Source organism: Canis lupus, chromosome 17 (assembly GCF_003254725.2).
Source record: "Canis lupus dingo isolate Sandy chromosome 17, ASM325472v2, whole genome shotgun sequence".
Lineage (NCBI taxonomy): Eukaryota > Metazoa > Chordata > Mammalia > Carnivora > Canidae > Canis > Canis lupus.
Genome location: NC_064259.1, coordinates 38,267,459 through 38,283,189, shown reverse-complemented (window position 1 = coordinate 38,283,189; position 15,731 = coordinate 38,267,459). Strand labels below are relative to the sequence as shown.

The window sequence follows — 15,731 nt, the reverse complement described above, 5'->3', positions numbered from 1 at the left end:
ATAGCTTGCTATGTTTGAGTGTGTGGGTCTGGTTCTAGGCCTGTCCTGGAGACAGAGGTGCTGCTTGTGGTGGACAGAAGAGTGGCCTGGGAATCAGAAGGCCCCATTCTGGCTCCTGCTTCTGCCCCTATCTGGCCGGGCACTGTCAGACATACCTTACCCCCTCTCCATGCTGCAGTGTCCTTGCCTATGAATAGTGGTATTGGCCCCACATTCTCTGTGTTCCTTCCTGGTTCCCACACCCCTGGGTTCTGAAACTGCCCCCCGCCCCCATTGGGCTGCATCTTTTATGTGCAATGGTTCTTCAGAAGGAGGGGATGGGATTCCTCAGAATAAAATATATTGTTCTCAGTTAGGTTTGGGGCCAGTGGTCAGCTGAATATTAAGTATTTTTAAAGCCCCTACTATGTGCTTGGTACCATGCATGAGGAGGCATCCTCAAGAAAAAGGTAGGTTCCACTCTCTAGTAGTTGCCGAAGACCTATGTGCGCCCTTCTCCACACACAAACATGCATCTGCACAAACATACATGTACCATATGCCCACACAGACATGAAGTGGTGGGAGCAGTGGTTAATTTCTTGTGGTAGTTCTGGGAAGGGAGAAGTCACTGCTTCAGTGTTGGACAGTCCATGAAAGCTTCCTAGAGGTATTGAGTCAAGTATCTTGCCAAAGGATGGTAGGGTCTAGCTAATGGTCTATTAGCCATTGTGGACTGATTATACTCCTCCAAATATTTGTATGGTTGAAGTCCTAAACCCCAGTACCAGAGAATGTAACTGTATTTGGAAATAGGGTCTTTAAAGAGGTAATTAAGTTAAAATGGGGTCATTGTGGGGGGGGGCCTAATCCAATATGACCGGTGTCTTTCTTAAAAAAGATTAGGACACAGACATATACAGAAGGAAGATGATGTGAAGACACAGGGAGAAGATGGCCATCTCCAAGCCAAAGGAGACAGACCCTATGAGCCAGGCATGGCTTTAGGTGCAGGGTTATGAAGTGCCTCCTCCTCCAGAGCTTTCATACTGGGGAAGGCAAGGAGCAGGCAACAGAGAAATAAATACAAAAGCAAGGTAAGTCCAGACTGTGATGTGGCTGTGAAGGGAAGCAAGCAGAAGGTAAAGATGTGGTGGAGACAGGGGAGGGACAGGGCCAGCTTTAGGTGGAATGGTCAGGGGAGGGTCCCTGAGGGGCTGCTACCCCGGGCATGAGGACTAGATAGCCAGCTCAAGAACATTCTAGGGGGGTGTCACAAGCTGGAGCAGGGGCTTGGAGGTAGGGTGTGCTGGGGCGTTTGAAAACCCCCTGGCTCTGTCAGTTGTGCAAGAATATGGTGGGATGACATGAGCTCCCTGAGCCCTGGCAGGGACTCCCAACAGGCAGACCATTGTAAGCTCCAAGAGAAGGTTGGGACAAAATAGTTTAACTCCCATATTTAAAAGATCATTCTGTGCCACGTGATCCAGTAATTCTACTTTCAGGTATATACCTCAAAGAATTAAAAGCAGAGGGGCACCTGGGTGGCTTAGTTGCTTAAGCATCTGCCTTTGGCTCAGGTCATGGTCCTGGTATCCTGCAATGGAGCCCCACATCCCTGGGATCTATCCCCACATCGGGCTCCCTGCTCAGTGGGAAGCATGCTTCTCCCTCTCCCTTGGCCTCCCTCTCCCTCTGCCTCCTGCTTCCCCTGCTTGTGCTCTCTATCAAATAAATAAATAAATAAATAAATAAATAAATAAATAAATAAATAAATAAAATCTTAAAAAAAAAAGAATTGAAAGCAGAGAATTGAACAGATACTTGTATACCCACATTCAAGCTGCACTATTCACAAGAGCCAAAAGGCAGAAGCAACCCAAGCATCGGCCAGCAGAAGGATGGATAAATAAAATGCAATATACCCATACATTGGCATATTATCCAGTCTTGAAAAGAAATTCTGACCTGTGCTACAACATGGTTGAACCTGAAGACATTATAATAAGTGAAAGAGCCAGACCCAAAACGACAACCATCATGTGACTCCACTTCCATGAAGTACCTAGAAGAGGCAAACTGATAGAAAAGAGTGGTGGTTGTAGGGGGGTCGGTCAGGAGAGAAGGGAATGGGTGGTTAGTGCTACAGGGTGCAGAGTTTCAGTTTGGGAGGATGAAAATCATCTGGAGATGGATGGTGGTCACAGTCATTCACTATTAGGAATGTCCTTAATGCCTGGATACTTAAAGATGGTTAAAATGGTAGATTTTAGGTGTATTTTACCACAAAAAAAAAAAAAAAAAAAAAAAAAGATCAGGGGCACCTGGGTGACTCAGTGGTTGAGCATCTGCCTTTGGATCCTGGGATCCAGTCCGCATAGGGCTTCCTGTATGAAGCCTGCTTCTCCCTCTGCCTATGTCTCTGCCTCTGTCTCTCATGAATAAAGAAATAAAATCTTAAAATTAAGGAAGGAAGGGAGGGAGGGAGGAAGGAAGGGAGGGAGGAAGGAAGAAAGGAAGGAAAGGAGGAAGAAAGAAAGAAAGAAAGAAAGAAAAAGAAAGAAAGAAAGAGAAAGAAGAAAGGAAAGAGAAGAAAGAAGAAAAAGAAAGAAAAGAAAGAAAGAGAAAGAGAAGAAAGAAAGAAAAAGAAATAGAGAGAAGAAAGAAAGAAAAGAAAGAAAGAAAGAAAGAAAGAAAGAAAGAAAGAAAGAAAGAAAGAAAGAAAGAAGAAAAAAGAAAAAAGAAAAGAAAGAAAGATCCATCAGGGGCAGCCTGGGTGGCTCAGCGGTTTAGCGCTGCCTTCAGCCCCAGGGATCGACACTCGTGGAGTCCCAGGATCGAGTCCCACGTCGGGCTCCCTGCATGGAGCCTGCTTCTCCCTCTGCCTGTGTCTCTGCCTGTGTGTGTGTGTGTGTGTGTGTGTGTGTGTGTGTGTGTGTGTGTGTCTCATGAATAAATAAGTAAAATTTAAAGAAAGAAAGATCAGTCTGGTTGCAGCTCAGGCGGGGAGTGAGGCACAGCCTGGAAAAATGTGGGCCGGCCGGGCGTCTCCCCAGTGCTCCGTGCCTGGGGGGCAGAGGCTGCCCCCAGCATTCCCATCCAAGCACTTCCCATGCCCCAGTGTCGGGGACCTTGAGCCTGCAGCGGAAGCCAGGACTTCAGCTCTCGGTCCAGGCTCCCCGGTTTGGGACTCACACGGCAGCCTCCAGCCTCGCAGGTGGCTGTCATCTGGTCGCCCAGCTGGGGAGGCCGCGGGGCGGAGGCCGGGGGCAGCTGCTGCCCAGACCCCTTGCAGCCTGCCCAGGGCGGAGCGGCCGCGCGGCAGCAGACAGCTCCTGCAGGCTCCTTCCTGCGCGCCGCCCGCGGTGCTGCCTGGGCAGGCCCGCACCGGGGAATCACCCGGCCCTGGAAAAAAAAAAAGGCGAGAGAGGGAGAAAAGCAGCACCATTAAAATCTTAGTGTATGAATAATTACATTTTAAAAATCCCCACATTTTTTTTTACATCAAAAGGAATTCTGTAATCAGAGGTTTAATTTGCAGATTTAGTGGCATTTGGCAGGTTAAAAGTAGGTGCTGTGAAGTGAGTAAGCGTGGGATTTGGGGCTGGAAGCAAAGAATGGGGGAATCTGCTCAGCCAGAAATCCCGGCTTTGAGCTGCCTCTGAGCTTCGCGCAGCCTCACTTCCTCTGCCCACCGCCGCCCTCGGACCGCGCTACTTTCTCCTTAGGGGGCGGGGGTGGGGGGGGGGGTGAGGGACGCGAGAGCGAGAGGGATCTAGCCCTCCAGCCTCCCGACCTTGCCTCCTCCTTCTTCTTCAAAATAGCTTAATTGTGGAGGGGTTTTTTTTCTTTTGATTATTTGCTCATCGCAAAACAAAACAAAGCAAAAAACAAAAACAACCCACACCAAAATCCTGAAAATACAGAAAAGCAAAAAGAAAAAAAAAAAAAAAAAGAAAAGAAAACAAAGATCACCTGTAGTTTCACTGCCTGAAGGTAGGCGTGACTTTTTCCTCCTCTCTAAAATACTGTGGATAAAAAAAATCCCTTTGCCAACTAGCTCAGGCTTTACAGATGTGCAGGCTTATTATTCTCACCCCTACTTTTCCCTCCTCTCCTCTGGGAGTCTCCCTCTCTTTCCTTCCCCATGAGAAACAAAACAAAGCAGGAGCTTTGACACAAGAAGTCCAGGAAGGGAGATTTTGGCCCGAGAACCTTTCCAAAGCTGATGCTGGCAGAGCAGCCTGGGGGAAGGGGCTCAGAGCAGGGCGATCCTGGCTGGGGGATGGGATGGCCTGGGGGAGCAGGGACCCAGAAGGGTGATTCTAGGGCAAACTTCCCGTGGGAGGGAAGGAAAAAAGCGTGAGTGGGCAGTGTTTGCCCCCCCATATCAATTACTCACTGGATGTGGGCTCACCCCAGAATGGGGGACATGGGGTGATGGGACTGTCCTCAGCTGAGACTATTTCTACGTAGTAGGGCTCAGGACTGCCTGCAGCTGAAGTCCCAACAGCTGCGGAGGGGTGGGGGGTGGTGGTAGTTGTATGTCCTTCGGTCCTGAACAGGGTGTGAGAGACAGAGGGTTTCTGGAACCCATCAAGGGCAAAAATCTAGAACCAGCGCAAGGCAGCTGCTCCCAGAGAAACTGCCAGTTGCCAGGCAGTGTCAAAATGCGTTGGTGAAGACAAATGTAGGAAGGAGACAACAGTTGGGGTTGTCCAGCAGCTCACCAAGATAGGACCAAAGTCCTGGGCCCCTCTGGCTGTTTGGCAGGGGTGGGGGGCAGGACAGGCACTTTCAGGGGGCTGAAGGCAAACCCCAGAGTGGGAACAATGAGTGAGCCTTTCGTGAAGAGGCTGCTGGCCCCACAGCCCCTGTCAGCACTCCTCTGTGGAATCTTCCTCATCACAGACTCTGCATGTATCTGGCAAATATTAACAGCTACCATTAATTTAGCGGGACTGTCTTATCCCCCAAGAAACTGGAGCTCTGCTCTTGGACCAAAGCCAGAAAATGAGACTAAAAGAGGTTGAGAAACTTGCCCAGGCTCACAGGTAGGAAATGGCAGAAAAGGAGGTTCAAAACCAGACACTCCAACTCCAAGGCTCTAACGCACATCTCCTGGCTCTTGTGACCATGTTTCTCCAACTCATGATGATGAGCTACATTTTTTAAAGTATAGTGGATTGAAGGGCCACCAAGGTGATTAGAATCATGCGCTTGGATCACACCAAATGGAAGGACATGGTCTTCCAGATTAATTGTAGCAAGAAATTATATAGTATTATATAATACTTCTTATTATATAAGTTGTGTTTTTAGTTTAGAATAGAATTGCCATATTCTCTACAGTAAGCCAGTGTATTTCATGAATAATTAAATAGATCAAGGTTTTAAATATGTATATTTTATATTTTTTATTAATATGACCCCCTCAAAATTATTTCAATTGAAAGAATTCTTTTTGAATTATTTAAAAACCACCTTTTCACTTAATAATAGGAGCAAACGGGCTGGTTAGGATCTTCTTTATCAGGTTCAACATCAGGTGTATTTCCATATTCTGTTTCTGTCACCAGTACAATGTAGCAAAGGAGAAAAGATCAATTTCCTACTTTGTATTGTTTGTGTTGTGTTTTTACTGTAGTTATTCTGATGGTTGGGAATTAATTTATTCATTATGAACAGCTCTTCTCTCAATGTTTTTAGAAATTCTCTTCATAAGGAGGCTGCTTAATTGTGTGGTTCTATGATTCAAATCCAGCGTGGGAGCACATGATTCTGCTTTTTCTTTGAAACTTCCTTCTGGATCCATGAAGATGATATGGGGGAGTAGCTATGTTTAGGATACAAAAAATGTTGAATCATGTCACCAATATATTGGTGAACATATGTTAGAACATGCAATGAGGCTGATCATGATCATTGAAGAATCACACCAGAGTCAATTGTTCAATCCCATCGATAGAGGCTATATTAGATGTCACATGTGTGTATTAGGTAATGCTTCCTACCGTTTTTCAAGATGGCATATCATTTTTAAAAAGCAGAGTGTCGAAATTATATCAATGGCACGTATATGAATGTGTCTGGTGTTTTTCTTAAGTAGATATTTTCATTATTTTTAGAGCAAAAATATGGCTAATAGAGCTTGAGCTTTTCTGATGCAACACCTACTAACATCCCATAGCACACAGGCTGCACCTTGGTCTCCGTGACATATTGGTAAAATCATGCTAATTTGATCAAATGCACAAAAAGTAGCAAATGCCATGGATTCCATGGTAAAAGACTTGTGCTTTAGACATGCATTCTAGGAAAAACCGTAACAGGTTCAGGGATAGACTATATTGATAAAGTTTTTAAGGGTCCAGTGGTTTGAACCATGATCAGATTAACCTTCCAAAAAAAGGACAACTTACTGCACCTTTAAACTCCTGCTTCTGAGAAAGAAATGTAAACATTCTTGGGGGTTCCAAAGCTATATATTCCATGCTTAGGAATCCCACTGTGGTTCATTTATTAGGTGTTAGGGAAGGCTGCTAGCTTTGAGTGGGGCCCGGAGCAAAAGCAGGCTCTACAGGTCTAGACTATAGAACAAGCAGCCCTGCTGCTGGCTAGTACACCCTGGGAGATTGCATGGCATCAGACACATCTATGGTCTATGTCTGTGGAGCTTCTGTACACCCCAATAAAAGAGCAACAACACAATACTTAGGGTTCTGCAGCAAGTTCAAGGCATTTGCAGCGGAGAGCCATGTACCATTATTGCAAAAACAGCTCCTGACATGTTAGTAGGTTCTTGCAGAAATTTAGCCCCTCTGATCCTGGTAGTCAAGGGGCCATGAATACTATTAGAGCCCTAAGTCACAAGGCTGGGGAGGGAAGCAGCAGAAATCTATCATAAAATAAAAGTGAAAAAAATAAATAAATAAATAAAAGTGATACATTGGGGTTTGGGCTGAAGTGGGTTCAGGGGGGATAAGGGAGCTGCACAAATGGATGACCCTGGCACGCATACCAGTCATCACTATGGTACCAACACGTGTCCCTCAGCTCCTACCTCTCATCTTCATGTGATCTAGATTTGTTTCCTTACTGATAAAATCTGGATAAAAGAGACATCCTTCAAGCCCCCCACCCCCCTCCGCCCCCGGGAATGTTGTGAGAGTTAAATAAGATAATAGACAAGGGAAAATTGAAAAGTTAAAATTACAAAATAAATTATAATTAAATACTATCACAGATGAAACTCGAGTAAGGCTTGACTTGAGCCAGGTTGTAAAGGTGGGAAGAACTTGCCCTAATCCCAGGACTGGAAGGCTCTCTGGGACTTTTCAGACTAGGGTCCATGTCTCTGGAGGAATCCTCAGAGTCCCTATAGTGGCCCAGGTAGTGAGGGGGCTCCTGACTCTTGCTCCTGCTGTCTCTAAACTAGTTCTGCTTAGATCCGTTGTTACAATGGGCACAGGACCAGATTAAGACCTTAAAGGCCCTGAATACTGAGAAGACCCAGAAGCTCCCATCCCTACTTACTGACATTAAAGTGGCTCATCTAAATAAAATAAAGTGGCTCATCTCTAGTCTTGCTGATGGAAACATTTTGGTGCATTATTCAAATGGAACTTTCTCTCTCCTTCTCCCTATTTGTCCAGTGTTCTGAGCACATGCCTAGTATGCTTTTTGGATACTCTCAGCATTGACTGGGGTTTCACAGAAAGATTCATTTAAAAAGAAAGTTTCAAAAAAATTTTAAAAAATAAAATAAATAAATAAATAAAAAGAAAGTTTCAGGAGCATCTGGGTGGCTCAGTGGTTGAACGTCTGCCTTGGGCTCAGGTTGTAATCCCCGGGTCCTGGGATCAGGTCCCACATCAGGCTCCCTGAAGGGGAGCTTCTCCCTCTGCCTATGTCTCTACCTCTCTCTGTGTCTCTCATGAATAAACAAAATCTTTTTTTAAAGGGTGCCTGGGTGGCTCAATTGGTTTCACATACTACTCTTGATTTCGGCTCAGGTTGTGATCTTGGGGATGATGAGATAGAGTTCTACACGCTGAGCCTGGGATCTTTCTCCCTCTCCTTCTGCCCCTCTCCCTGCTTGTGGTCTAAAAATAAATAAATAAATAAATAAATAAATAAATAAATAAATAAATAAATAAAATCTTATAAAAAAAGAAAAAAGGGAAGTTGCACTGTTTAAACTTTTGATTGAATCTACTGTCCACTTAAATCCCCTTGCCAATGGCTCAGCAAACATTTTCCTAACTCTGGCTTAAATACTTCCCATACTATTTACTATCCACCGAATGACCCTGGCACATCTTCAGATTATTATTAGAAAGTCTGGTAGTGAGGCCAAACACATCACCTTCTAGCTTCTACCATTGGGTCTCCGTCTGCCCTCAGGGTTCTGCTGAATATGTTTAATCCCCCTTCCACTGTCTGCCTCGGCTCAGCCAGGTGCTTGGGTGGGGTTCTTGGAGTCAGCCTGTCTCTTCTCTTTCTCTCCAACCCTGAGTCCTCAAAGTCTCCCCAGTTAGTGATAATAATAATAATAGCCCCAAATAAGTGGACTCACTGCATGCCAGGTGCCAAAGTCACACAGCTAGAGGATTTTAGAGCCAAATGCTAGTTTGTCTGATCCCAGGGTCTCTATTTTTAGCCTCTACATTATGATTTTAACTTCTCATCTAGTCTGACAACTTCAAAGTGTAGTCTCCTCAAAACATTTAGAACAATTGGTATAGGAAAAAAAATTCAAATACCCTCCAGCCTTTGACATGAGCATTGTCTAGAGCCTGAGATACTAAATCAAGGAGTCTTCACTTGTCAGTCAAAGGCCCTGCCCCTATGTTAGATCTGTTCATGCTTCTCCTTTAAGGAGGCATCTCTTAGGTGAGGGGGCAGGGCTGTAGCTAACTATGTCCTTTGGCAGCAGGGAAGAGTCACTGGATCTGCTGAATGTTCTCTGGATTATCACTAACATCTGCAGTGATCTCCTGTCCATCTGTGTGATATTTTTCCCATAGGAAGTTCATGGCTGAGGTGTCATTGGCACCTCACTAAAGCCAAGGCAGGTGGGGACTTCTGACTTGTGAGCTTTGGTCTTATGACCGTGCTCTCACTCTAAGGACAGCTGGGTAAAAAATTTCATAAGTTTCTGCTTCCTTAGTGTGAGGTGGGCTCTTCTCACCAAGATTTATAAGTAGGGAATTCTTCCCACATAGGAAGAGAGATCAGATGTGATGAACCAAAACGTGTCCACACCTCCGTAGGTATGAAATTCCCAAGTCTTTTTCTTTAATGAATCAACTCATATTTAACTCATATTTATCAAGTCCAAGGTCCCTGTAAGGAACAGTGAATGGGAAGGTGACTGTCTCATTTAGTTGAAACCTCAGATCTCCAATGTACTCAAGGTCTTTCGGTTCCTGTATGCACTAAGCCTACACTGGGCTCTTTATTTAAAAGACCAGAGATCAGATTGGGGGGTGAGAGGAATTCAAGTGATTGGCCTTACCCTCTCAGATTTAAAACACCCAATGATTAAAATCCTCAACTCTCATCCTAATACAGGGCTTACACAGGGCTGTCACTGTGATATTCCTAAAACATAAAATTGTGTCACCTCCACAGCTCAGGAATCATTGATTAATCTCCATTACTTAGAGGCTAACCCATTCATTCATTCATTTATCTATATCCATTCATCCACTTAAAGTGTATCTGTGCCTATTATGTGCTAGGTATAGTGCTAGACAATTGAGACATAAAGATGAAAGCCATGGGCTCAGCCCCCCGGGAGATCAGAGGGTACAAGGAGATAGACATGAACACAGTTACATTCGGAGAGGCGGGAACACATGCAGCAGTGTGTCCTTAATGCTTCTTGCTGAAATGCCCTCCTCAGTAGGCACACCACTCCCCCTCCATGCCCCACACCTATACCTATATCCTGTAAATCCTGCGCTTCCTTCGAATCTAATCTAGACATCTCCCCGGGAGATCTTCGGTGTTTCTCTGTGTTCTGAATGCTGGAATCTCCTGGAGAGTGGTATACGGTGGGGCAGGAGGGCCCATGGCATTTTTACTGTGTTTCCTGCAACACCCTGTAGAACACACTCTTAGCATCTAACAGGATGATTCCTCTGGTTTCTCTTCCCACAAAATCAACACATGTTTGGTGATGCCTTTCTGGAAGATGAAAACACATTTTCATTTTTCAGTACCTGAATATGATGTGGTTACTCCCCAAAGTCACATTCACCATATGCTCTGCACCTGGTAGGCCCTCAGTGACCATCTGTGGGGTTTGTTCGGGGGCTCATCTCCTGCCTCAACCAGGCCCACATAGGGCAGGGCTCCCCAAGTCAGGGGCTCCCTAAGACAGCTGGGGGCTAAGGGAGAGCTTTGCTGCTTGGGGGGATGCTCCGCCTCCATCAGCTCTAAGTGAGGAATCTGAGCCCAGAAGATAAAATGGTTTTCTGCCTGATGGAACTTGCCGCTTCTCAGATTGGCCAGCGGAGCTTTGGTTTCCGGCCAAGTCCATGGTGGGCTTCCCTGCTTTGATGTGGTTTTACAAGGAAAACATCCGCAAATGAGCAACAACTAACAGAATCTCTTTCTCTCTTAGTCCACCTTGAGTTTTTTAAAAAGAAGTGCTAATTAGCTTCTTGGAGTTGGTTGGGGCTGGAAGCCACCGCCCCTCTAGAGGAGACAAGGGTATAGGGCTTCAGAGTCGGAATAAAAGTATATGTTTAGATGAATGTGAGATCTCCAAACAGTTACTCAAACTTGTGTCATTGGTGGTAAGGGGAAGGGAGGTAATTTGGAATTAGGACATGTGGGCCCTGAATCACTCAGGCTCTACCTCTTGGTTAAGGTATACCATTTTGTTTCTGAGCCTCGGCTTTCTCATCCATAAAATGGAAAGGCCAGTCAAATCACCACCTCTGTACTAATAAACTCCAATGAAATGGTACCTGTCAAAGCCCTGTGTAATCTGTACGGCTCTATCCACAGTAGGTATTAACCAGGGACAAATAACCAACCCCAAAATAAGACAAAAAAATTGTTTATGAATATCAGAGGTGTGGATCCCTGGGTGGCTCAGCGATTTAGCGCCTGCCTTAGGCCCAGGGCGTGATCCTGGAGACCCGGGATTGATTCCCGTGTCAGGCTCCCTGAGTGGAGCCTGCTTCTCCCTCTGCCTGTGTCTCTGCCTCTCTCTCTCTCTCTCTCTGTCTCTCATGAATAAATAAATAAAATCTTTAAAAATATATATCAGAGGAAAAACATGTTGATCAACTCTTTTTGAAAAAAAAAAAAGGCTTTTCATTGAACTAGATACACTTTGTATCACAATGGCAATAACAAAAGAGCTTACACAAATAAATTTAATGCTAAAAACATTTAAACCTGTCTCTTTTTTTGTCATTGTTCTTGCAGAACATTTTAACTTTTTATTTTTAAGCGATTATAGATTCACAGGAGGTTGCAAAAACAATGTGTAGGGAGGTCTATGCACCTTTTGCCCAGCCTATCCCGAGCCTACTCCCTACATCTTACAGAGCCTCTCAAACCAGGCAGCTGACATTGGCATCATCCAGAGAATTTGCTTAGATCTCACCGGTTTTACAAGCACTCATTTGTGTCTGTGTATACATAGCTCTGTGCAATTATCAAACATGTAGCTTTGTGTAACCACCTCTACCATCAAGATTCAGAACTGTTCTATCACCACAGGGCCCCCGTTGCCAGCCCTTCATAGATTCTCATCCTTTCCCCAGTCTCCAGGTCTCCAGCCCTGGTAACCACTGATCTCTTCTCTATCACTATGGTTTTGATAGTTCAAGAATGTTATATAAGTGGATCATACAATATGTAACCGTTTGAAATTGTTTTTTTTTTAACTTAGCATAATCTGCTTGAGGTCCCCATGCAAGTTGTTGCATGTATCAATAGTTTATATATTTCCTTTGCTGAGTAGGATTGATGATGCAGAGGTACCTTGGTTTGTTTAGACCCTAAAGGACAATTGGGTTGCAACTATTTCTTATAAAAGAAGGGAAGCATTGTTTGGTTCTATCAATAGATATTTATGGAGTCACCCCATGCATCATGTTCTACCATAAGTATTGTAGCAGTATTGAGAGAAAGATGATAAACCCACAAAGAGAATGATTGGAGGAGGTAATTAAGGGTGTGAAGGAACCAAAAGACCAGCAGAGCAGAGTGTGCAGGACTCCTTCAGAGGGGAGGTTGGAGGGGGCCCCTCTGAGGGAACTTCATTTAAATCAAGACCTGAATGAGGAGGAATCAACCCTTCAAAAAGCCCTGGTAGGAACATTCTAGGCAGAAAGAACAGCAAGAGCAAATACCCTGAGTGGGCCTGTGCCTGGCTGTTTGGGAAACGAAAGGGGGCGCAGGAAACATGAAGGCAGGCTTAGGAGTGACCGAAGAAGCAGGCAGGGCTAGATCAGGCAAGGCCTGTAACCTGCAGAGAAGAGTTTGGATTTTATTCTAAGGATTTTGAGCAAGGGTAGACATGATGCCATTAATCTTTTAAAAGATCACTCTAGAGTCTAGGGACAAACTCTATTTTAAGCCTCTAGGTGTAATTTCCCTGAGTAACTACTCATTTATTATTCACAAACCTTTGAACTAGAATTGAATGCTAACAGCCTGAGTAGCTACTGGTCATGTGGGACTAGCCCCTCTCAGTCGAAGGGGAGTCCCTGGAGGATATACAGGGACAAACATTTTCTGCAGCTCCCAAGCCAGTGGCTCAACAAGTATAGATTCACACAGAAGAATCTGTGAATGTTTTTTTAATAGATACCCATTGGATTTCACTTGGACTCTGTTAGAACTTGCTACCCTCCCCCTGCCTGTGCCACTGTGCACCTGGCTCCCATCCCTTAGTCCCCAGTCAATGGCAGAGGTGAGAAGAGAAGGGATGAGTGAGCAGAATAAAGGGAGATACTTCATCAGGCCTTAGAGAGCTCTTGGTCTGCTTGAGGGATTGGTGGCTGGGTTAGGAAAGAGAGAGAGAATGAGAGAGAGTAGAACAAGAAAAGAGCAGTGCAGGCTGACATGGGAGACAGGAAGGGACATTAAGAGTCCAGGCCCAGCCCTGGTAGTGGGGAACAGTCATTTTGCCCCTCTGGACTTGTGTGCCCTCATCAATGGCCTGTATGTTCTGGTCAGAGGATGATTTCTATCTGTAGGATAAGCCAGTTCAGGACAAACATGCCTTTCTCCGTGGCTGACCTGCCGGAGTGAGAGTGAAGGGATATTGAGGTCAGGCAAATGTGGGACTATCTCCCTCCTTCAACATAGTGGGGTAAAGTCTAGAAACTGAACGATCTCTAAAAGCCAACACCAGAAATTGACCGTGTGCATACAGGTTGCCTTACGGCCTCCAATTCTGGATAACTCATATTAAGAGAATCTGGTATACAAAAATTTAATTTGCCTAACTGATAGACGAGGGCAGGCCAGGCAAACCATGACCTACATGCCAAATCTAGCCCACTGCCTATTTTGGTATGGCCCACAATCTAAGAATGGTTTTATATTTTTAAATAGTTGTGGGGGGAGGGTGGGGAAATCAAAAGATGAATGACATTTTGTCACTGTAAAAATGATATGAAACTCAAATTTCAGTGTCCATAAAGTTCCATTAGAACACACTGATTTGTTTAAGTCCTGTCTATGGTTGATTTTGTGCTCCAAGGGCAGAGATGAATAGTCTGACAGCCTAAAATATGTCCTTTCCAGGCTTCTACAAAAGTTTGCAGATCCCTGTGGTGGGCAGGCTCTAAATGGCCCCATGACTGTTGCTTTCAGGTGTTCTCACCTCTGTGGAATCCCTCCCCTTGAGCGTGGACAGGACCTGTGACTGACTTCTAACCAATAGAATGCAGCAAAGGCTGCCACGCCCCCTGATGACGCCACACAGGGCTGTAAGCCCGCCTTGCTACCAGACTGGCTCCCTTTGCAGCTTTGGCAAAGCCACCTGCTGTGTTGTGAGCCGCCTTACAGAGAGACTCCTGTGACAAGAAACCGGGGGTTGGCAGCAGAAAAGAGCAGGCAAGGGACTGAAGCCCTCATCCAACGACGGGCAAGGACTGAAATCCCGCCAACTGCCACAGGAGCTTGGAAGTAGATCTTTCCCCAGTCCAACTTCAGGGACCCCAGCGCTGGGTGACACTGCCTACAGCCTTGTAGGAGATCCCAAAGTAGATCTTAGCTGAGCCCAAACTCCTGACCAACAGAAACTGTGAAATAATAAATATGTGGGCTTTTAAATTTTTTTATTACTAAGTAGAGCTAACATAGAATGTTCTGTTAGTTTCATCTGTACAACAATGTGATTTGATCATTATACTACGCAGTGCTCACCGTGGTTAGCGTAGTCACCATACAACGTTATTACAGTATTATTAACTATGTTCCCTCTGTTGTACTTTTCATCTCTGTGACTTATTTTGTAGCTGAAGGTTTGTACCTTTTAATCCCCTTCACCTTAAATGTGTGTTGCTAAATTTGTGATAATATTGTTTCACGGCAATAGGTAGCTAGGGGATCGGAATTCAGATTCCCTCAAATATGGAGCATTCAGTGGGATTCCCTTCACACAGACAGGATTTCTACACATTCCAAGGAAAGCAGAGAAGTGAGGTGAGGCTGTGGCAGCCCTGGGTGTGGCAGGAGGACCAAGTTCATCAGATCCTGGGATAGTTAGAAGAGATTACTAAGAACAATCCTATTTTAGATGAATCACTAAAAAGCCTTTCATTAAGGGTGTTACCAAGTGGGCAGGACTGGAACAATGTGAATTCCCTAGATGTGTTTAGGGTCCTGGGGTCCTGTGGCCCAGGGGCACACTGTCTGCCTGGCTCTGAATTGCTGCAAGGTCATGGCCCTGGTGAGCTGGGCAGACCACAGAAATTTGAGGACTCCCTGCAACCCAAGACTTGAAATCTTAGCCTAGGGTCAGGATTATGCAGTCTACGCTGTGGATGTTCTCAGGTATTCTGTAGGGGCCATCACTTAATCATGAAGAAGCCCTCCCTACCGCCTTCTTGACCGGACAGCCCTACAACCTTAGAACCATCTATGGTAAGAAAGTAGAGCCCTGATAAACTGAAGAGGGCAGGAAGTAGGGAGCTCCAGCCTCTACCTAGAAGCTAAAGGATGTGGATACATGGGGATACAAAGAACGATTTGATTATGAAATTTAGGACAATAAACTAAAGATGCAGTAGATATTTTTAAACAAAGTCCAGAACCTTTGTCAATCTCCAAGTTAGGAAACATCACCATGGGATTTCAGGAGAGAGCTGTCAAGGGGCCAGTATGCGCAGGATGTCCGGTGGGTGGCTAGGATCACTACTGAGCTGTGACTGCAAATGGGCTTCCCCTTCTAGATCAGCCTCAAGGTCCTGCCATCCACCTGCCAACCTTGAGGCAGAATCAAGAGGATTGATCTGCCAGGGTTTCTAACAACTAGAAGAAACCATGAATATTAATTTTTTTTGACAACTAACTGCCCTTTTGTTTTAAAATTCCTGAGCCGGGTGCCTTGGTGGTTCAGTCGGTTAAGCAATGTTCATTGAGCATCTACTGTACTCCAGGCACTGTCTTAAATGCTGGAAATACAAAAGTAGACAAGATGGACTTGCTTCTAGCATCGGGCAGCCTTGGGGAGTTTCAAATTACACAATGGCAGTAATAATAGCTTTGGT

The 15,731-nt window shown here is 45.1% G+C and overlaps 1 long non-coding RNA gene across 1 annotated transcript; it reads right to left on the bottom strand.

Moving 5' to 3' along the window:
• Positions 1-5,412: 5,412 nt before the first annotated feature.
• On the bottom strand, positions 5,413-13,907 carry LOC112664356 (uncharacterized). The gene is made up of 3 exons (XR_003139657.3): positions 13,841-13,907; positions 9,928-10,173; positions 5,413-5,815 (listed from the first exon to the last, which is right to left on the bottom strand). It is a non-coding gene; the product is annotated as an uncharacterized LOC112664356 (long non-coding RNA).
• Between the last annotated feature and the right edge of the window lie 1,824 nt (positions 13,908-15,731).